Source organism: Ambystoma mexicanum, chromosome 2p (genome assembly GCF_040938575.1).
Source record: "Ambystoma mexicanum isolate Mex_15411 chromosome 2p, UKY_AmexF1_1, whole genome shotgun sequence".
In the NCBI taxonomy this organism is placed as follows: domain Eukaryota; kingdom Metazoa; phylum Chordata; class Amphibia; order Caudata; family Ambystomatidae; genus Ambystoma; species Ambystoma mexicanum.
Window position 1 is genome coordinate 1427911861 of NC_090923.1, and position 23612 is coordinate 1427935472.

At 41.2% G+C, this 23612-nt stretch overlaps 1 protein-coding gene across 1 annotated transcript in view; it reads left to right on the plus strand.

Moving 5' to 3' along the window:
* The window catches only part of AOC1 (amine oxidase copper containing 1), a 158141-nt gene that overhangs the window by 31241 nt on the left and 103288 nt on the right, over window positions 1-23612 (plus strand). The gene's annotated exons all lie outside the window — the stretch shown is intronic.

Sequence of the window (23612 nt, forward strand, 5' to 3'; positions counted from 1 at the left end):
AGTGCAGTGGGTTGTATTCTAGTTTTGCTCTGGTTTTTTGAAGCCTTTAGATCAGATGTGACACATAAAAGACACTTGAGGGTGTGGAGGAAAGCACTGATTGGAAATATTGATTTATTTAGAGGAAAACAGAGGACAACGGTTGTCAACATTTTCTGATTGTTGTGATGAAAATACTTTTAACTTGCTTCTCAATTCACCCACTGTATACTAGCATAATATAAGCACTGATGCTGAACTTCATAGTGGTGAGAGCAATATTTAACCTATTGACACGTGCCAGTGGCCCCCTTCCTATCAAGATCACACACCCTCCTCATCCCCATGAAAATGGAGCATCTACAGTGAGCCACACAGGCAGTGTCCAAAAGGGAAGAGGTGTCGCTTTACTGCTGCATTTAGATCCAGGAGACGTGAGTTCCAATTTCTCCTTGATCAAAAGGGTGTGGTTTATGACAAAGCACTTTGTCTGTGCCGCTATTCTCTTACCTGCTAAGTTTAGGTGTGCTCAGAGCGTAGACGAAGCACACATTCTAACTGCTTGCACTCCACTGACTCCACCCAAAGCCCAATCCTGCCCTCTTCTCTGGATTCAGCGCCTTTCAGTGCTTCCTTCGCATGCCACATACCAAATATCTGTTACAATACCTTTCGCTTCCTCTCTTTGGTGCCAAATCATCACCAATGGGTTAAAACCTTTGACGGCACTAAAGTATATAAAACAACAATATTGCCAGCTATCAACTAAAGGTATTCAGCCCAACTACATGACGTTAAAGGTCGAAATGTGAGCCAAAACTAATGTTGCTGGTAAATAACCACATATGAGCCAACCATATGTACCCGAAGGACAAGTTAAGCATGTTATGCAATTCAAGCCCCTCAATTCCCACTCAGTATCCATGCCTACACCTCCTATGAGCCAAAAAATAATAAAATAAGTAAAGCAACGTGACCAGGGTGGCTTCATGATACAACCAACTTGTCAGTAGCTTTTCCCAGTCTGTGGTCAGCAGAACCTGCCACCCTATAGTGGTCCATGGACATTCCTAAGACTCTGCAAACGAGACGAAAGTGAATGTGTTCCATAGATGCCGACATTATCCATTCCATTCGGGAGATGCTAGTCCAGTCCTGGTTGCAAAATTGCATTCTGGGACGTTGTACTCCTGGATTGCCCCATTATATATCCAGGACTACAAGTCCCAGAATTCAAAGTTAAAACCAGGAATGGACTACCATCTCCCAAATGGAATGGATAATGTCAGCATGTGTGATTTTCTAAGGGATTTCCCTGGCAAAAGGTAGCAAAATGTTTCTAGAGAATGAACACAAGCTAGAACGAAAGTCCAGCATGATGGGTATTTGTAGAATACTGCCCTGTTTTTAGATACCAACAAATAATGTTTGGGATCTGGCCAAGGTCCAGTGCCCCGACCACCCCCCGCCCCACACACTAAGTAAATACCATTAGGCCAAACGGATAAAGGGCAAGCGACACAATTCATGACTCCACAAATGCCTGTGACCAGTCCCTGGCTGATGCAGCTTTGGCAAGCACATAAACGGGCAGCCAGTCAATATAATTTCCTTATTTTGCAAAAGTATAGGTGTATAGTAGGAGCCATACAAGCCAAACACAACTACTTCCTTGTCTCCCATGCATCTATTGTTTTAACCCTCTCATCTCTCCACTGTTACTCACCTACTTCGTCAGCAGTAGCATAGCTCAGCGAGTTAAGCACTCTCCTCAAACAACTGGGTTTAGCTGATAGTACAGAGGATCAAATCCTAGCAGCCCTTCATCCTCTTGACGCCAAGAAATGTAATACTAGTAAATTGGCTAATGACACCTATTATTACAGTACTTAATAATCGAAGGAACTGGCCGTAAAGCGATAAGAGCTCCACCGTAGCCGGAACAGTGTGTGCCTGAACCTACCTACATCCTGAACCCTTTATTGCTCTTTGCTGCTATAGTCCTCTACCTAAATGGATCCCATTGCACACCTCTTACCTTTCGAATCTCTAGCCTTGACCCTCTCACTCCCAGTATCTGCTGTCTTCCTTCTGTGGTGGCTTCTCCCAATTCCTGAGCTGCTCTGTACCTTTACTCCCTTACTGCAAGGTATGCACGCCCCTCTCCCATGCAGCCCGACTTACTCTTTCGTCAGTTGCCTGGGCCTCACTCTCCTGTGCACCCAGTGGCTTGTTCATCTGTACTATTCCCCCTGTCCTCTTCTTCCCACCATCCCTCTCGTCTCCTATAGAGACCTTTTTTCACTTCTCCACTGATGCACTTACACCCATCTCCTATGCTGATCCCCATGGCCTTAATGTGTGACATGCCCCATGCCTGCAACCCTCTTCTTCCATTTGACCATTTATTTTCTTCATTTTGCACCCCAGTAACTCTAGATTTTCCTCAAATTCACCCTGGCACCTCATCTCCCTCATAACGAGTGCCTGCCCCGCGTACGCACTCCCCTCCCTTTCACTCTCCGCAATAGCGATGTCTTTGAAAATCATTGTTAGGATGGCACAGTAGGGCCCCTAATGGGGCACAAACAAATAAGGATAGGGCATTAATTAACAGTTCTAGGTCATAAGGTATAGAATACGCTCCGACACATTGGTGTTTCAAAATACAGTTTTTAAAAGTATATTCACCATTTCATTTTCATTTCCATAATCAGGTTCAGCTCAGAGTATTAGAGGAAGCACTTTGTACAACTTCACACTTTTCCACTGTTTTGCAACACAGCATCTGCTCAAGGGGTGAGACCTAGCTCAAACAATGACCTCACCTATTACCATGGTTCTCACCATATAAACTATATCATGAGCAGGACGCTGGGCATAATTCTTCTAACCCTCTACTAAAATGCAGAGCTCAGCACAAGTTTATGCTCTGTAAGCACCACAACAGTCTGGAGGAGGGAGATGCAGTAGTTGGTTGTGTGGGGGTGGACTTCGAATCTCCTTACTCAAAATAGGCCCACCTCTTAAGAAGCGAGTGCACTTTTGTCCGTAAAGCAAGTTTATTGTACAAATGGCCGGGAGGGGCTAGATGACTCTTTAAAGACCGAACAAACCTGATTCTCTCCGAACCACACAAAGATTAAACGTTATATACATGTTACAACATTTAGCACACTCCCACATTTTGTTACGAAATCATCGCTCCCAAACATGATTGCTTAGCCCTATACAAGGAAATCCAATACCCTCAAGTTCCCACACTCTCATTGGATACATTGGGCCTCATTACAACCCTGACATTGGACCATGGTGCTATTAGCACCATGGTCCATGCCGGATTCCGCCATGGTGGATGGCGGATTTACCGCCCCATTCCAAGGTTGGTGGGGCGGTAAATCCCCATTCATCATGGCCCCTTCCCCATTCCCATTTTGGCCCATAGGGCTCAATGGGAATGGGGAAGGCGCTAATTACGGCACCGTAAATTACGATGCCGTAATTAGCACCAAGGTCCTTTAGCGGGTTGGACTTTAACGCCTGCAAAAAACAGGCGTTAAAGTGTGAATCTGGCGTTAAGGGTTTAACAGCGCCACAGCCTTTTACGGTGCTGTTAACCCCTTAACGCCAGGGTTGTAATGAGGCCCATTCTCTTACTAATTAACTCCTTTCAACACATATTTGCATGAACTCATATTCGCAGCAAACACCTTTTCAAATTATTTCCGTAGTTGGTCATGACATCATCACATAATTTCATATTCACGCACAACAAACCTAATTTATAACAAGTTCCACCTGGTCAGGGACCTCTAAACCCGGTCGTGATGCATGTGGCTTTGCAAGGACACTTCAACACTAGAAGGAGGAAGAGAAACAAACAACTTCCTTTTGAACTGATGATAGCCACCTTATCTGCTCAGACTTGATGACGTCCCTGCAATCTCTTATTTCACGCTAATCTATAACAACTACCATTTCAGCATGCATGGCCTCTGCTCACATCCTGGTCATTCTTGAGAACCTGATGGAATCCTATAAACCATTGACCAATATTGATCTTACGCAGCCCTTGTACCGGGGGTTATTACCTGGCACCAAGTCACCCCTTGTAAGGCACTCACGGTGGCAACAGTAAAGATAGACACAAGTGATAACAGTTCAAGGGTGTTTATTAAATTGTAAATGCAGGGTGGAAAAATGCCTAACATAAACCTAAATATAAGATGATAAAAAGCGTTGACCATCAAATGAAAATAAGGCAGTACTCGTGGTGTTGTGTCAAAATAAAAGGGCTTATACCAAAAAAAAACTATTGCCAATTCCTTACAACTAATTACAGAAAGAGGGTGGGATAGGGTTTTCAATAAAGAAAGATGTGTTCACAAATAATAATTCAGGATGTGATTGCCAGTGGTCTCCCTTCACCACGTTCTTAGCACAGGACAGGGTGGATCTGCTGAGCACAGCACACACTCGAGCTTTCACAGCATGAGTTGAAAGTTCCATACAAGCTATCAGGTTCTTTGATGGTTAAGTCTCTTTTCCAATAAAAGTCTCTTGCCTTTAAGGGCTTGATGCTTTCAACAAACAAACACAAAGTTTGTTTCCAAATATAATTTGGGTGATGGCTTCCGGGCACAGACCCCTCACCAGTGGTAGTCAACAAAACTACTGAACAGTTTCTTTTTTTCAATGAACTTTGGGTGATTACTTTTTACCTCTCGATCTCCCTCGGCCGGGCTCGGACCCAACTGACAAGGGGGACAATCACTTCACCTGGTCGTCCAATACTTCTTGCTTTTAAGAATTACAATGTCTTTTTGAACAGTTCATCAGGCTTTGCCCCAGGTTGTCGGCTTCCCTCTGACAACTTTTATGACACACAGTTCTTATGCTAGTTTCACCACACAGGACTCCTCTCCCTTTCTCTGACACATATTTGTTGATCAAATACTTTCAACGGTACAGAGGATTTTACAAGACCTCTGTATGTCCACTTTGATCTCTCTTTGCCTCTTCCCAAGGCCTTCTGGTTACAGTACTCTCTACCATAGGGTAATCAGCCAGAGTTTCTTTCATGAGCACCCATGTGCTGCTGAACGGCTCTGCTGCTGGTTTTCCTCTTTTTTTATTAATGGTTCTTTTAAGCCTTACAAAGTTCAAATTAGCTGCTTGCTACTTTTCATTCAACACAGCCTGGTTTCTTATCAACTCTCCCATCGACTCACCGGCTGTGATGAACCGCTTGACTTTCTTCTGCTTTGAGTCAAGGTTGGTACCACAGAGGCCAGTCTACCCCCGGCTTGGTTATCAGCAGAGGAGGGTCTTGTGTACCATTCACATCCGTTGGAACACACACTGATCTTTGTTAGCGGTCTTATGTATCTTTCCGCAGAGATTTCGTGGATCTTGATCAGAAAGGGCAAGGTCACTTTTCTCCTTGTCACCCTCTTGGTATTCCCCATCTTTCGCCTCCTCTTGAACTGCTGTGCTGAGTTAGCTCTCACGTTGTGTGGTCTGCCTTGCTTGTCCTGTGCTCTCATGCTCCACCTTTTACCCTGTGGGGAAGAGAAAGGGCCATCAGGTGTGTGTGATTCTAGCCAATTGCCTGATTTTGCCTGACCCTGGTACCAGGAGATGTCAGGTAAACGGCACAGGTGTTAGTCCATTATAGTTAGATTTTTTTAGTCTTTCTCAACGATTCCACTTCTTCATGTTCAGGCAAAGTTATTAGGGTGTCCATGTCTGATGACACAAGGGATGCAAGGGGCACAGGGGACAACATGGGCACAGATGTGGCTTTATGTGTCGGGCTGGCAAGTATCAAATGACTCTGGTGAACAATAAGAACAGGCATGTGCAGTTTAGTGAGACTACACACACCTCGACAGGCTGGAGGTAATTGTCTATACGAAAACTGTCCACAATACCAAAACACATAGAGAAGTGCTGATGTACCTCCAGCCAGATCAGTAATGCGAAGCGTGAGGATGAAGTTCCCATTTGTGCCAACAGGCACTGTGTTATCACCCTTAAGACACAGAGAAAACATGTACATAACTGGACCTTAACAGGTTTCTCTGGCTACTTGAGTCATGTCAGCGATTTCAGTTACTTATTCCAGACATTTCCACAATCTTGTTCAATATGTGCCAGCTTCTCCTGAAAATCCCCTTATTCCGCTAGCTCTGTAACTCTTCACCCCTTGCTCCCATCGATTCTTTTCAAAAATTAGATCCTTCCAAGTTCAACTGGACCCTTTGCGTACATCGTACATTCTTCTGCTCTTTACGATCTATGGTTGAAAACACCTCATCAATAGGTAGGACAGAAGCTGTGACTGACTGCCCTTCAAACTTCCCTTGGTCCCTGCACAGGGCTAAGTGCACCAGGCACAGTGCGTCTGTTAACTCTATCTAGCCAGGAATAAACATTATAGGCATGACACCAGAGGCGCTGGGGTTAAGAGAACATATGTAGCAAGAGTCCATGGATCTCTCTTCCTCCTCATATGTCTATACCAGATATTTTCTGCTGCAAAGCCATGTGCATCCACTTTTGGATCTGAACTTACTGTCATATTCTCCCATGAGGTTGGAATCAATACTTTTTTGTGGTCTAAAGAACACTTCATCAAATCCTACAATACTAGATACATTAAAAATATTCACATTTATATTCTCTGCCACTGCCATGCCTGAAAAGAATAACACAAAAAAGAGAAAAACATACAAACATCCTAATATTCATTTTACATCTACATTTCTGCTTTGTGTTTACAATAACAGTCTCTGTAAAAATTAGGGCATACTTAACTTTGAACCTGCTCTTGCTCCTGTGCCCATGACGGGGCACAGGTATCTCTTTGCACATCACTGGTATGAATCCAGCTCTTGTTGCCCTCCACCTTCACAGCAGTCGGAGTCATGAAAATCACTTGTTGTGGCCCATGCTAACACCTCTCATTCCAGCATTATACAAAGGAATGGACAAAAACCAAGTTCCCAGGGAGCAACTGCAACGATTGATCATCTTTGTATTCTTTGATGTTTTGTCCAGTTGACTGTTGAGAGAACACACCTTGCGAAGATACAAGTCTGACACTCTTGGTTCAAGCCCTATGGTATTCCCTAAACTCCTCACCAAGAATCTCTGCTCACCAGTGTGCATCTGATGCTGTGGAAGCAGGTGATAATGGTGTGTGTATTCTGCGCCCTGTCACTATCTTTTGAGGATAGAGATGGTGTTCCTTCCCTTGCTGATTTCTCAAATTAAAACAAGACTAGTAGTAAACAGTACAGACAATTATTATTTAGATCACTGCACATCTTTGACAAACAACTTTAAGAATTCAGTTTAAACACTCCATGATCTGGTTGGGCAGAGGGTGGTACACTAAACACAACCTGTGCTTGAATCCTAAAAGCAGTTATCTATGAAAACAAGTCATTAAAGAAGTGGATCCCACTGTCAGACTTCAGGACATCACAAATTCTCCACTGTGGTGAACACAGTGTCTTGTTCTCATCAAGCTTTCTGGCATCTGTGGTGCGCAATAAAGAATCTGCGCTCAAGTAGCACACCTGTCAAGAAAGCTGGCATGGGTAAAGACAAAGGGAGAAAGACCGCAATGCAAAGCAAAAGAACAGGCGCCCCAGTGGATGTCACAACAGTCTTTATTAGATGAGGTTACAAGACACTTTTGGAAAAGCACACAGCAACATTTTGCCTTCAACCTGCTTATATAGGCTATTTTGGATGATGCAACACCCTCATGCAAATGACTACTTTGTTTGAGCATGTATTTAATAGATCCTTTTAGCCAGATAAAAACTCTCCCTTCCCTATGATTGGATGATTTATCTGATGCGCACCAAGACATATTAGCATAGTTGGCATCCACTGTTTTTCCTCCGACACATGAAACTGATAAGTTTATTTTAGACACATTTATGAGATTCTTCAACTCCTGCCAAAATGCTTTATCAAATCACGGTCAATCCCATATCTGCTTCTCGAGGCCTTGCCAAGTTTAGTTAGCCCTTTTACCGTGGAGAAATAAATACGCTCAATTATATGATGCCAATTAATGCAGCTGGTCAAATTGGTAGTTTCCTTTCTCTTGTCTAACTTCATCATCAATTTTGTCTGCTTTTCCTGCCAAGTTCCAAATTTAACTTCACAGACTTAATTATCTCAATGCAAGATGCTGCCAAAGACCATTTCATGTGTCGGCCTCCGGTTGCCTATCACCATGAGTCAAGGTTCCGCACCTGGGTTTAGAAGTGGACACTATTTTGTGCTTGAGTTATCCATTCTGAAATATCTTTCAGTCTGCCTACTGCATTTAATCCTTCAGGGAGCCATTAATTATATATCTAAGCATTTCTTACTTTGTATCCCTTATTCATAACATATTTCTTTGTACTCATTATATATGTGTGATATTTAAAACACCCTACACTTCCTGGGTCATTTTAGCCCAAATATTTGCCGCACCATGTGTACTTTCTACCTTTAAAAAAGGCACTATAATCATGATTTCTGTAGTAATGGAACCATTGATCTGCCTATCATGTTATCTGTACTCAGTTGAGGGGGGTGGGGGGGTCATCACCCCCATACACCCCACTCTGGTCGATAATCGACCACTGTTTAATATACGACCACTACACCCAGTGTCCACCCTCCCTCATAGACAGTGTACATATGCATCCCTATCTCAATCACCCCCCTCAATTTAATGTTCTATCACAGCATGGGAGGTATCATAAAAGACACTCCTAAAGAATCAATAGTATCTTCAACCATATTGTATTCTCCCAATCTAATGTATATATGTATCTCTTTTATGTCAAAAGATCATGGCACATGCTTCACCCTCTTTTAATCTTTTTATGTACGTATCCCCAAAAAATTACACTGTTTGCTCCTGTCTGGATCCACCCCTGCTACCCATTAAACATAAAAACAACATGCACCATACGTGATTTCAGCCACCACAAGAATTGGGAGAGATTATTCCTTGAGGGAACCCACCAGCCAATTTTCTACTGTTCCGTGCACATGGAAAATGTCATTGTTCATGTACACTTTTTCCTTCTTTCCACCCCACAACACTTCCTTGCTTCCTGCGCTCTCCCCATGCACACTTAATTTTTTCTTCATTTTATTCATCTTCCAAGGGCACATCTTCCACCCAATTCATCTTATTTTCCTTAGTCCAAGTCCACGAACTTTCTAATTTTTAGTCCATTTATGTTTGTTTTATTTGTCCTTTGGGCTGCTTTGCAGCAAGTTCAAGGGTCCCTTAATTCATACGCCAGTTATTTTGGATTCACTGTTTTTGTGACCACACAGGACTCAAACTCTCAATCTTCTTTATTTGCATAGCAAAATTGGAGGGGCATTCAATTGTTTATGGAGAACACAAAGATGAGGGAGTCTTATGAAAAGAATCTTCACGGTTGGTTGCAACTGGGCATCTGGCTGGATCCCTCTAAACGCCTTTCACAATGGGTTTTTCTCCCTGCGCGCAGGATCGTTTGCCGTCAATTACCTGGTGTGCAGGTACCCCTCGTCCATCTGTAATACAAACACTGAATGAGTTTCTTGAAAAATAAGTGCAGTTTTACCTTAGAATAACCACGCCCTTCTTTTAAACACTTCTACCTGCTACTGAATCCTCTCTTTTTCTAGTATAACAAAATGGCTGCTTCTTTCTCTATTTTTGAATATCTTGGTTTCACTTATACTTCATACATACTGGCTGATACCTGAATGTAGCTATGACATGAAACCATAAAGTACATATGTTTTGGCCTTTTCTTTCTCTCACCCCATTTTTTCATTATTCAAAAATGTCATAGTGTACTTATATTCTAAATAACAAAGGAAACATTTTCTCTGTGGTTGTCATTCTTCACACCAATGCAGTTTTTTGCAGTCTCCTTCTTTAGGATAAAAATAATAAAAGACAAAATAAACAACGTAACAAATTCAAAACATTTTTTGGAAAAAAAGGATGTGGTCTTCAGCCGCTCCCCTTCTTTCTTCTTGGTGTATCCGGAGCTGAATAAGAAGATGATGGTATGGTTTTTTGCTGCCTGTAGAAACCAAAATAGAGACAAAGTCATGATAAGCTGGAAAAGTGATCAGTTACTTCCCTAATGTAGGCCTTTATTTTTTCTTTCAACATGGTGTTGCTGAGGTCATCTCTTGGCATTCCGAGCCCACTAAAATATAGGCTGCTTTTCTGAAAAATAAAAATTGTTGGTGCACTTTTATTTGGATTGTCATAAGTGTAGTAACAGGCCTGTTTGAATCTGTTCTGCTATGCTGAACATTTTCTCTGTACTTTTGAAGTCATCCTCCCAATGGCGTGGGACCGCGGTCTCTTCTTTCTTTGCTTTATTTATTCTGTTGAGACATAATTAACATTTTGTTTCCCTTCCTACACTAATATTACCTACCCATGTTATTTGGAAACCAGCACTGATTCTATTAAATGCATGCGTGTGTGGCATACAGGCATACGCTGTTTTGCCTATCCTTAATGTTTCATGCATTGCCAAATATTCATATTTCAAATTGCCTTATCAGCAGAATTACAAAAAGGTTACTCCACCATCTAGCCAAAAGTCTTTTTCACTCTCTTCATTAGACATGGCCATACTAGCATATGTGTACCATCCTGTGCTCACCCCTGTTTACACCTTTCTTGGAAAAAATGCTATCTATTTAAAAGGACTGTATCCCTTATTACATCTTTTCTGTTCTGATCAATCTTGGCCATCCATACCTTCTTGGCCTTTCATTAATCACATTGGGCCTCGAGACCGGTGGCGGTAATCCCTTACCGCCATACTCCGAGTTCCCTTTGCGCCCTCGCCCTTAACGCCTGCTTTGAGCAGGTGTTAAAGTCGAGGGCGCAAAGGGGCCTGCAAGCCAATAACGGTGACCGTAATGAACGGTCACCGTTATTTGCATCTTCCCCATTCCCATTGAGCCCTATGGGGGCTCATTTGGGAAAGGGGAAGAGCCTTGGTGAATGGGGAATTACCGCCCCGCCAACCTTGGAATGGGGCGGTAATTCCGCCATCCACCAAGGCGCTGCCGGTCCGGGTACGGCGTCAACCAAGGCGTTAATAGCGCCATTGGTTAGCGCCGTACTCGGAATGAGGCCCATTGTATCTTCATCCAATATATTACACTGATCAATTTAAACAAGCACCATCCATTGTGCTCTTTGGTTGAAAATCTGAATATTTTATCCACACCTTCCTCCATCACTCTTGTCTCACAATATTATTCTTTGTTCCTTTATCTGCACCTTCTATCAACATGTGTTTTTTTTCTTTTGCCTTAATATTCATTCATTTATTCATCATTTTTTATTTACTTATTTTTTTCACCCCTGGATTGACGTCAATCTTTTGGTTTTGAACTTCTTACTTCAGCATTTTTAGCTTTAACAGTTTATTATTATCTTACATTAATTAGCCTAATCACAACACAAACTCTCATATTTTACATATTATAATCCCTTACATTTGTGCTCTTGTTTTATTGTTGTTGTTCCCCTATTCCTTTCAATAGACCCATGTCATAAGGGCCTATGGTCCATATGGCACTTGCCACTTTCTCCAAGTCTTCCTGAAAATATGCTGGACAATGCTGCATTTTTGCCATACGCTGTGATATTTCCCTCTTCTCTATTTTTATTCAGTATGGAATGCTAAAAAAAACACCACTTCTCATTTGTTTAGTCCTCTTTAAACATGTAATTGTCTGTAATGTCAGTCAACCTGTATCCTTCTTCGAGAGCTATCACTGTCCTCCATGGTCTACCCTCATCATCCATTCCTTCGAGCTTTGCCATTTCCCTTCGTGCTATGGTTGCTTCTAATTCTAGAGGGATTGTCTGTCCCCCTCTTCATCCATAGATATCTGTGGTCTGAACAAGAGTTTGTCAGGCATCCTCACAGTCTTCCGCACTAAGCCAGGTAACCATGTTATTAAAATTCTCACCCCATAAAGGAAAACCTCCGGCTCTACTGGAACGCCCCGAAGAGCCACCCACCCCAAAAATGCCAGTATACATTCTCCCACGTTTTGTATTCCTGGAGTGCAACACACTATCCCTTGGTCAGTGAATGAACTCATCATGTTAAATTTAGTCATCAAATCCCTCCAAAATAGTAACTGGTGTCTGTTGCAAATATTACAAAGGAACAGTCATGTCACACTCTCCTATAGAGACTGGTAAGTCATCAGTAAAAATAACTCGACTTGTAGCTCCAGATAGCCCTTGAGCCTAACAATGGATACATTCCCTCCCGTATACATGAACATGTAGCCCTAGAGTCTACTAGAAAAGCAAATGTTTGGCCATCAACCCTCAATTTCTCTTGGGGGTCTGATGTCATTGATAATTCTGAACACATCAAGTCACCCTGTGACCTATTGTGGGTGCATGCATACCCCGGTACCTGTGAAAGGATTTCCTTCTACCACAGTGGCACCTCCTATTCTGGGTGTAAACATCTGTCCTGTGTTTGTGTATTGCTGTGTCTGCATGGGGGCTTGTTGCAATTGCCCTTGTGGTGGATTCATTTACACTCGCTCTGGCTATTGTGCCAGTTGTAATCTCAGAGCTGGCGTCTGATATAATGCCTGATCTTGGGCAAACCCTTCTCTTGTCTCTTCTTGAGCTGGTAAATTCAAAGTATCGCTATCTCCATTCCTTTTATAGTCTACAAAAATCTAGCTACTCTTATATCATATTTTAGCAAGACATAGGGGGTCATTACAACCCTGCCGGTCCAGTAACAATGCTGCTGGTAGGCTTAATGGCACCGTTGTTACCAGACCGCAGAGTACAAGTTTGCGGGCTGGATGCCCTCCCACCTGCCAGGTCTGACCTGGCGGGCAGAACGGCACCCGCTCGCAGACTTTGACGGTAGCACCAGCACTATTATGAATGGTGCCGTTGCTACCGTCTTCCGCATTCTCATTGAGTCCTATGGGACTCAAATGGGAATGGGGAATACCATTTTTCCAGTGCTTGACTTTCCGGAACGCTGCGGTCATAATACCCTGGTAATTCCGGGAAGCAAGGCGCTGGAAAAACATGCAAGTCTGGCAGCAGCCTGCCAGTTTTACCAGCATGGCAACCGCCAGCTTAGAATGAGGCCCAAAATGTCCCTAACTGGTATTCCTAATGTAAAATGAAAACTTTGTATATGTGTGTGTTCTCATTGCAATATTGAATTCCTTCTCTGACTACCTATGTGTTTTTATGTGAGTTGAGCCTGTAATCCATTGATTGCCTGTACTTCCCACAAGATTGTGTATGTATATGCGTGTGTGTGTGCCTGCATGTGCGTGTGCGCGTGTGTATGTATATGTGTGTGTGTGTGTGTGTGTGTGTATGTGTGTTTGTGTGTGTGCATGCAGGTATGTATTTGCATGTGTGTGCATGTGTGCATATCTGTGTGTGTGTTTGTGTGTGCTTTATAGAAAACACTTTTGAGTCTTCTCAATACAACTTTTAAATATATCGTGCCTTTTGTCTTAACATTGTGTGTAACCTTAACCTTGGTGCATTTGAGAATATCTCCTCTCATTACTTAATGCTTCCCAGTTCTAAATACTAATGTTTGCATCAATACATGCACTTTTAACATTGTTGCTGACAAAGGTATTTTTTCTTATTAATTCTTACTATTCCCCATAAATATTCACTGTGCTTAGTTTAATATCATTCATTATTGCATTAATCTACTTTTTAATGTAATTTGCACGCATAATTACATTTTTATTCTCAGTGACATACTTCACAAATTGTGTGATTTTGGGCACATTCATTTCCCCCCCCCCAAATGCCTCTATATTATGCAGTTATACTGTGCAGTGGGGGAGATACTGTCCCCCCTCTTGAAGCCTATCCAATCTGCTGTGGACCTGGCTCAAATGCCTGCATCTGCATGTATAACATCCCTATGACTCTGCATTGTATTATGGTGCATATCCCATGCCTTCTCTCCCTGTCCTTGATTACCAATATTCTCACAGCGCTCTCCTGTGTTTTCATTTGCAATCTGTCTTTCTTTTTGTAGCGCACTGAAACCTCTTAGCTAAACACTTTTCCTCTCTTCCTCATCTGTGTGATTGGCCCATGATTGCCTTATGATCTATGTTCTTTCTAAATGTCCAATTTATCACTAATGAAAATGCCTATTATGTTTTAAAGTGAAATTTAACAAACCAGGGGTGCTCTAATGTGTGATTAACAAAGTATCCAACATTAACTCCAAAAATAACTAACAAACCCCTTTACAATGGGAAGTGCCTTGTGTCATTTTTAACCAGTGATGTAATGGGACCACCTTAGTTCATATATGTGCAATTACTGGGAGAAGCCTCTATTGTAAAACAATACATTCACAATAGTGGTTCAATCACATTTCGTTTATTTGGCAAAAAGACAATTTCTCAAAATATATAGCTTTGCTTGACTAAACAACCAGCTTAATTATCCCACAATGTCATATAATTCCATCCAGTGCATATCTAGCACCTGGCGTCAATAGACATACACAAATGCCATGAAAAAATGCTGTTCTCAAAACCTAATCAATTTTCAATTTCATCAGCCAATGTTTGTCATACAGACCTACAGCTGAGCCTCCCTATTTAAAAACACAATCATTACATGTGTGTATCACAAAAATCCTTAAACAACAAAAAATGTATTCATTGAGTTCTGGTTCAAGACTATATTTCCATAAGGGTGTGCGTCAGCCATGGCTCACTTACAGCTTGGTACATAAGATATGAATATTTTCAAAAAGAATACACAAATAGCCCACTACTTGTTCCAAATAAACATATATACATCAGCTTTGGCCGTACTGATTGTCACTTGTTTCAGTCATATCTTCATGACTTTTTATTTATTTTTCTGTTTCAATGTTAATGCACACACACCATTTCTCTGTAAGGTTCTCACAATTTTGCTACTGTTTTTTAAAAGAGAGCATCACTTCTACTTAAAAAACTGTTTTTATTGCTATCTGGTTCATAAACTGCTTTAATTCGCAGAGCTGTTTATCCTAATGCAAAAAACCTTGCCAGCTTCAACTTTTAATCACCTCTTGGCTCTGTGTTAGCCCTTTAGCTTTGAAAGAGAGCCTTGATTTTACTTCAAGAATGCCACGGTTCTGAAACATTAATCTCACTGTGCATGTCATCTGTGTGTGGTTTTTTTATCAGCCACGCACCTTTTGCTTTTTCTCAAAATGAACACATTTTCTGTCTTCTCTTAATTTTTTGTGAATGTAATGTACAAAACTACCTTCATTTGTTCAAACAGAAAAGGAAATTACTGTCGGTTTTTGGCCCATAACTCAGTTTAATGACTTTTTTTGTTTCACCTATGCACTTTTTAGTCGGTGCAAGGATGCAAAAAGCTCCCCGCGTGTTATCTGTTTTCTCCTTCATTTCTATGCTCTGTTTATCGAATTCCTACCGTTCAAAGCAATTCAGTCTGTCAAAAGCCTTCTCATTGTGCGTATATACATTTATTTATTTTGAACACTTTACTTGATTTCACTTGCTTGTTTTGAAAGTACAACAGAGAATCACAATTGACTGCATTTTTTTTACCAAATCTTTTAAACACAGCCTTCAAACATCTCAATACAACAAATATGAGCATGCTCCAACAATTTCCGTTCAAAACCTCTTTCTATCTCTAGATTGGTACCAACCATTTGCCTGGATAGATAGTATATCTTCTTGACTTTGTCTAAATTCTTACACAACTATTTGTGTTGCTCCTCGACACCTTAATTCAACACAAATAACCAAACAGACAGAATATACGACTCTGGTGATCACCTTTATTCCCCTTACCCCTAATTAATACTCTGATCACAAAGGTTTAGGTTGTCTCCTTATGTGCAAGTATAAATGGTGCAACGAAAAACCACGTTGGACAATCTGGGGCACAGCATATGGCAAATAAAGTTTGCTTCAAATTTAACTTGGCTCAAAAAATACTTATTCGGAGTCAATTATTCAATTTGTGCGAATATAATTCATAATAAAGAACGTTTTTACAAAAACATTTATTTTCAATTACCATGATTTGATAATTTGTTCAAAACCATATATGAAAAATCAAAACTTTCATCATAACACTTATATTATACGTTTGCACATTTGTGATTTCACAATACAGATCTTATTCACTTATTGTTCGCATATGTTTCAAACTGTATTTAGATGAGATCCAATAATCTTGATAGGTTTCCCAGTGTGATCTCCTATCTTTAAACTACGCATTTCGGGCTAATTATGCCCTTCATCAGGTTTTTAGAAAATGAGATTGGCTTATTATTTATTTGTCTCAATTATTTAACTTAAACTTCTTTTTAATGAAGAACATTACTAGCATGGCTCAATTCAAATAAACTAACCTGAGAGTCGGTTTCCCCATTCAAGAAAATCCTGCTGCCCATAAGGGTAAAGTTCAGTAAGAATGCTGTGGAATAAGGATAACATCTGTTATCACTAATTAGTAACCTTAATTAAGGTGAGCGGTGATGTGCAGAGGGAACAGGTGCTATCTCAAGCGCTGGGTCCCCCTGCACATTACCATATTTATGTGACATACTCTTGCGGTCAATAGGTTTAGGAAAATGCAACTCACCGTTAGGCGAGTTGTTGAGTTGTACACTAAATGCCTCTGTAATCTTACGATGCTTACATCAATATTGGAATGATCCTAGAAAGTAAATATGGCGGTAATTTAGAATACGCAGTGATTTCAATAATATATTCCTGCTTATATGTTATATTCACAGTATGTTATTAGGTTCCTACCTTATAGGTGTTCAAGACTTGAGCGTTTACTACAGTGCTGCTGAAGCACTCGTAGTACTGGGAGGCTTCAGGTATAAACGTAATGGCTTTTGTTTTCAATTTCGCCCTCTCTGTAGACCTACGGTTACAGGGATGTTTGTTTAAGCTTTATCTTATCTCCATTATCAAATCGACCTGCTAAGATCGCGGTGAGCCGCAGTGGCAGTGCTTACCTTCTGGGTGCTGAAATTCATTCATCTAAGCGGCGCGAGCTGCTGCTTAATGTGATGTTCGTACTAGCGGTGCTGCAGCGCATGTCGCTAAGCAACCGAAAGAGCTTGTTGCTCATTTTCTTAATTCAAAGCTAATGTGTGCCGATTTGGGCGCCCTGTTGGAGGAACCCGAATGAGCATGAATCCTTGTGTAAGTTGCTATGTGTTGGTTGGTACGTCCACAGGGGCAAACATAGTATGACAATATATATGGTGATTTCAATACGGGAAATATCATGATTAAATCAGTTCACCATTGATTCACATAAGATTAATTACTCGAGAATAAATAATTAACTATGCAAAATCTGACGTTTTTGAGACTTTAGAATGCAGGATTTTAGAGCTGCTAATAATTAAATCACCAGCTGTTATTGACATAATTTAGCTGTGTGTCTTATCTGGCATATTCATAATACCTCATTTTCTCAATTTCTACATTAGGTACCTCTACATCAATTCCAATTTCTACATTTTTGATTCTTGAATCAGACATTTAGGTCAAATTGTAATTGTTCTTTCACGGATGAAACAATAACCAATATGTTTTCTTAATACTGGTACAGTACCTAATTCATGACTCGCAACAGTCTATGTGTGAAAAATTCATCACATTCATATTAATCACATAATAAAGTCCATCTGTATCAACAGGGAATGTCTATAAATAGCAATTCAAGTCCCAAGCTAGATTCATTCCTCTAGGAGTCATTGTGTCGAGCTTCTCAATCCAGAATATTTCGCTCTGTTGTAATAATTTGATGATATTGCCTCCTCTTCTTGGTAATTTGACATGCTCCAAAATGCCAAACTGGATTTGTGCAATAGAGTGTTTTGCGGCATCAAAGTGTTGGGCTACTGGGGATTTGGTTGTGTGATTCCGAATATTTGATTTATGTTCACCCCAACGGGTTTTCGCTTTCCTGCTTGTCAGTCCAATATAGTATAAACCACAAGGGCATTTAATACCATATATAACGTTCTTCGTATCACAAGTGGAAGTGTTTTTTAGGGAGATCCTTTGTCCAGTATAAGGATGGTTAATGGAATTTCCTTTCATCACATTATTGCAGGAACTACAGTTGTTACACGGTATAGTTCCCCTAGACTTTTCTTTTGTTTGACAATGTCTCTGACTGAAATCGGATTTGATCAGATAATCCTTCAATCATCTGCTTTTGTTATATGCGAATAAAGGTGGTGATGGAAACAGTTTTGCTAGTGTTGAATCTTGGGATAATATTTCCCAATTCTTTTTGACTATTTTCTTTATTGAATTACTTTGTTGAGAGTAGGTGGTAACATATACCAAGTGTTGGTGGTTTTCTCTTTGGTCATAAGTGATTCTTCTCTTGAGATATTCTTCACTGCTGTTGCATGCTTGTTTAAAGTTTGATTGTCATATCCTCTTTTGATGAATTTATCTCTGAGTTCACTTGCTTTCAATTCCTATTCAACTTCTTCTGAAATGATACGTCTGTACCTCAAAAACTGACTTAGTGGGATACTTGATATTGTCTTTCTTGGATGGAAGCTAGTTGCCAGAAGGAGACTGTTCCTGTCTGTTTCCTTCGTAAAAATTGTTGCTTCCAGTTTGTTATTTTTCAGTATATCTGGACATCTAAAAACTCCCTGGTGGTCCTACTGAATTTATACTTAAATTTGATACATGGGGCTAAATTATTCATAACATCAAAAATTCTAGAAGCTCTTTTTCTTCCACTTTCCAAATGCCAAAAAGATCGTCAATAAATCCTGTGAGGAATTTAAGTCTGTCTTTCCATCTTGGGTTGTTGATTACTTGTGTCTCCTCCAAATATAAATGTTTGCATAACTTGGGGCCATCACAGCCCCCATTGATGTACCTTATATTTGGACAAAATATCTATCTTCAAAGGAGAAGAAGTTGTTATTGAGTACAATTATCAAAAGTTTCAAAATGAAAAGACGGTCACTTTTAACCATTTCATCTGTTTTCAATAGCATCCGTTCAACAGCTTCAAGACCCTCTTGGTGTGTGATGTTAGTATACAGACTTGTTACGTCCATGGAAAATAAAATATCTGTATTTGTATCAAAAGTTACTTCTCCAAGTTTTTTCAGAAATTGATTTGTATCTTTTGTGTATGTCGTACATTTTTTTGCAAGAGGTTGAATTATTTTATCTATGTATTGTGCAATCGGTTCAAGTAAACTGTTGTTTGCTGCAATTATCGGACGTCCTGGAGGTTCCATCAGATTTTTTTGTATTTTTGGTAAGATATAGATGACTGGTGTCAACGGATGCATGTTGGTAAGAAAAACCAACATGCACCTATGTGCACCTGTCATGCATACGGCTTAGCTTACTCAGACTGGAGTGTGAGACTACCTCTTCTGAAACTCCCTTGAGTCAGGACTTGTTAGGCACTATACCTCTTTCTCTCTATACAATATTTCCTGTTACTGCCGTTACTTTTAAAATGACCACAATCCCCATAACATATGCATAACATGTTTTATTTTTATTTTGCCTTTGTTCCTCATAATACATACCATAACTCACAAATACCAAGTGCGCCATGCTGACGGTCATGGGGAGATGCCCCTGACAGAAATGAGAGCACACTGCAGTTGTCATTCACCTTGTCACTTTCAGGCATCTCCCCATCTCCGCCAGCACACCAACAAGAAGCCTGGGTCCTTGCCCCTGAATCTTATGAAAAACATTTGGGTTCCTTTTGTGTGTTCCAAATGAACACAGGGTCTTCTTCTCATCAGGCTTTCTGGCATCTGTGAATACATCTTGAGGCAAAGATAGGAGCAAAGAACAGGTGCCCCAGTGGATTTCACAGCCGTCTTTATTAGATGAAGTTACAAGACACCTCTGGAAAAGCACACAGCAACATTTTGGTTTCACCCTGCTTATATAGGCTAATTTGAATGATGCAACACCCTCATGCAAATGACTACATTGTTTGAACATGTGTCTAATAGGTCCCTTTAGCCAGAGAAAAACTCTCCCTTCCCTACGATTGGATGATTTACCGGATGCACACCAAGCCATATTAGCATAGTTGGAATCCACTGGTTTCCCTCTGAAACATGAAACTGATAAGCTAATTTTAGACCCAGCTAGACACATTTATGACATTCTTCAACTCCTGCCAAATATTTTTTTATCACATCACTGTCAATACCTTATCTGCTTCTCGAGGCCTTGCCAAGTTTAGTTAGCCCTTATACAGTGGAGAAATAAATAAGCTCAATTGTATGATTCCAAGTAATGCAGCTGGTCTGTTCAAATTGGTAGTTTCCCTTGCCTTGTCTACCTTCATCATCAGTCTTGTCTTCTTTTCCTGCCAAGTTCCAAATGTAACCTCCCAGACTCAATTACCTCAATGAAAGATGCTGCCAAAGACCATTCCCTGTGTCGGCCTCCGGTTGCTTAACATCATGGGGGAAGGTCCCGCACCTGGCTTTAGAAGTGGACACCATTTTGTGCTTGAAGTATCCATTTTGAAATACCTCTCAGTCTGCCCACTGTATTTAATCTTTCAGGGAGCCAATAATTATTTATTTAAGCATTTCTTACTTTGTATCCCTTATTCATAGCATGTTTCTATATAATCATGACATGCGTGTGATATTTAAAGCGCCCCTCACATCCTGGGTCATTTTAACCCAAATATGTGCTGCACCATGTATGCTTTTTACCTTTAAATAAAGGCACTATAATCCCGATTTCTGTAATAAGGGAGCCATTGCTCTGCCTATCATGTTACCTCTACTCAGTTGAGGGGGGAGGGGTCGGCACCCCTATATAGTAGGAATACTTCCCTCACTAAAAACGTTGCTGCAGACTTTGCATCAGTTTGTACGCAGGGACTGGCCTCAAGCCAGCCAGAAAATGGACAAACCACCACAATGAGATATCGACAAGTATTACAACTTTGTATCATATACACAAAATCTATTTGGAGTTCCTGAAAAGCCCCTGAAGGCGAGGGCAAATCTCCTCTTACCATTTCCATGGTGTTTTCAGGATCAAATTCTCTACAAACAATACAATTCCTTACAAATTTACTCACCTGTTCTTGAAGGTTTGTTATGAAATATTCTTCCTGGAGTTCTACTGCAATTTGTCACCAAGAAGTATGCGACGGGTAGTGCAATTGCTCTAGAGCCAGAAGAAGCAGCTCCACAGGCATTACTACCTTTCCTGTAAGCTCCACTCTTCACAGCAATACCATAGGTGAGAGGGCACAGCCCCTCTTTTCCCAGAGCACCTTCTCATCTTTAAGTGCTCTTTCCTGCATTTCTACAATTTGGAGCAACGCATTGCAGTGTACGGGGCTGCCAACTGTACCAGCTGGGACATGGTTTCCTTTTTCTGGGATCGGTAAATGGCAAAAATGTGACTTCTTTTGCCGCTCTGTCAGGGGCATCTTTTCCAAGCACTATGGGGTCAGTTAGGTTAGTATGCGCAGCACATTAACCTATTCATACCTCTGTGGAACATATTAATTCTTCGATTAGTCTGGATAACAGTGCAGCATGCTGGACAGGGGTCCTGCCAGATCTCATAAACCCTCTTCTCTGCCATCTTGACATGCCTGAATGTACTGTGGAGGTTACATACGCAGAGTCAGAATGCATAGTGACTGCCTTCAACGTACTCATTTCCAGCACCTCTGAGTGCCACTAGATCTGCAGAGTAACATGAAGGCAACCGTTTCCTCATCCTGACCTGGTATTCCCCATCCACAAGGCCCCCAATGGCCACATCTGTATGCCTCTCACCAGTGTTCTGATTTAATTATTGAAGAACCATCAACAAAGAGGACCCCTCCTACCTCCAAGGCATCGTCCTTAACATTTGTCTTCTCTTCATCTTCACTCTCAAAAGTCACACACTCATGGACAATGTCATCAGGGTTCATTGGTTCAGCAACAAATGTCACGGGATTGACTAGGTGATACCGTACTGGATGTATGTAAGCATTTGATGGAATAACTTCATAACCAGACACTCGTTGTGTTGTCAAGGTGATTTGAACTTTTCCAAGATTGGAAAAACTGCATGCTCCAAATAGTGTCACCCGGCAACCCATAGTAATGGTTGAAGACTTTTGAATCGCAAAAGCCACTGCCACTGAAGCTTGTCCACACAGAAACTGGCCTTACATAACTGGGTTTTGGAGTCTGCTGTAGTAAGCAATGGGTTTATGGCCTAGTGATGTTGTCTGGGTCAAGATGCTGCCATCATGGCTTCTGGTAATCTGGGGTTGCCAAAATTGGAGCATTGCTGATCACAGCCTTGAGCTCCCAAAAACAAGTCACCATCTCCTTTGACCATTCAATCAGACATTTTACCTTCTGCTCTCCCTTATTTCCATGCAGTAAGGGCCTTGTGTAACTGGAGTAGTCAAAGATCCATGATCTACAATAGTTACAGAGTCCCAAGAATTGCTGCACCTTTTTCACCGTAACTGGCTGAGGGGTGTTGTGAATTGCGGTGGCTCTCTCAGGCATTACCTTTCTTCCTGCTGGCGTTATCACTTTCCCCAAATGTGCTACCTCTGTCTGGCAGTATTGCATCTTTGTACCCCTTCTCCACAAGCAGGGTGAGGAGTGTTGTTGAATCTCCTCAACACAGCTCTTCTGAAGTGCTACGGATTAGTAAATCGGCCACATACTGGATTACTGTACTGGACACATGTAAATTCCCCATATCTATTTGAACCACCATATTGAAAACCCTCAGAGATTCACAGTACCCCTGGGACAACCTTGTTTGCTCAATTCTCTGGCCCCAATATGGGACCACAGTCAGGTACTGGAAATATGGGGAGTGAGGGGATGGAGAAAAATGCATTATTTTAAATCAATCACAGTAAAGTGGGTCGGCCCAGTATGGATCTTACAGAGAATGGTAGCGGGATTCGACACCACCGGAAACTCAGCCTCAACAATATTATTCCAGGGTGCAAATCCTGAACCATCCACCAACTGGACCCCTTTGCTTTCTTCACAGGGTAGATTGCCATATTACATGGAGATACATAAGGTTGTATTATACCTTGCTTCAACAATGTCATAATGGTCTCATTACTCTCTTCGTCAGCCTCTCCAGATATGGGGTATTGCCTCACACATGGCAATATCGCACCAGGTTTCAATTTTAACTGCAATGATCCAACACTCTTTAACAGCCCCACATCATGAGGATTGCTGGTCAACAAGTGATCTGGCACCTTCTACAAATCCTCCTTCCAATATGGCGATGTATTTCTAATGATGAACATAGTCTGTGGTACTTCCCTCTGTTCTTTCATTTTCAGGCAAGGCATCCCAACCTCAAAAAACATCTCACCTGTGTCTTCGGCATCCCCGAACAATTGTTAGTTGGACATGTCCCTTAGTGATGAGGTCGGGTCGATGCACATGACTGTGCACCACTCTGCGCCTTCCTCATCGATGCCTGAGAGAACCATCCCATCCTTTTTA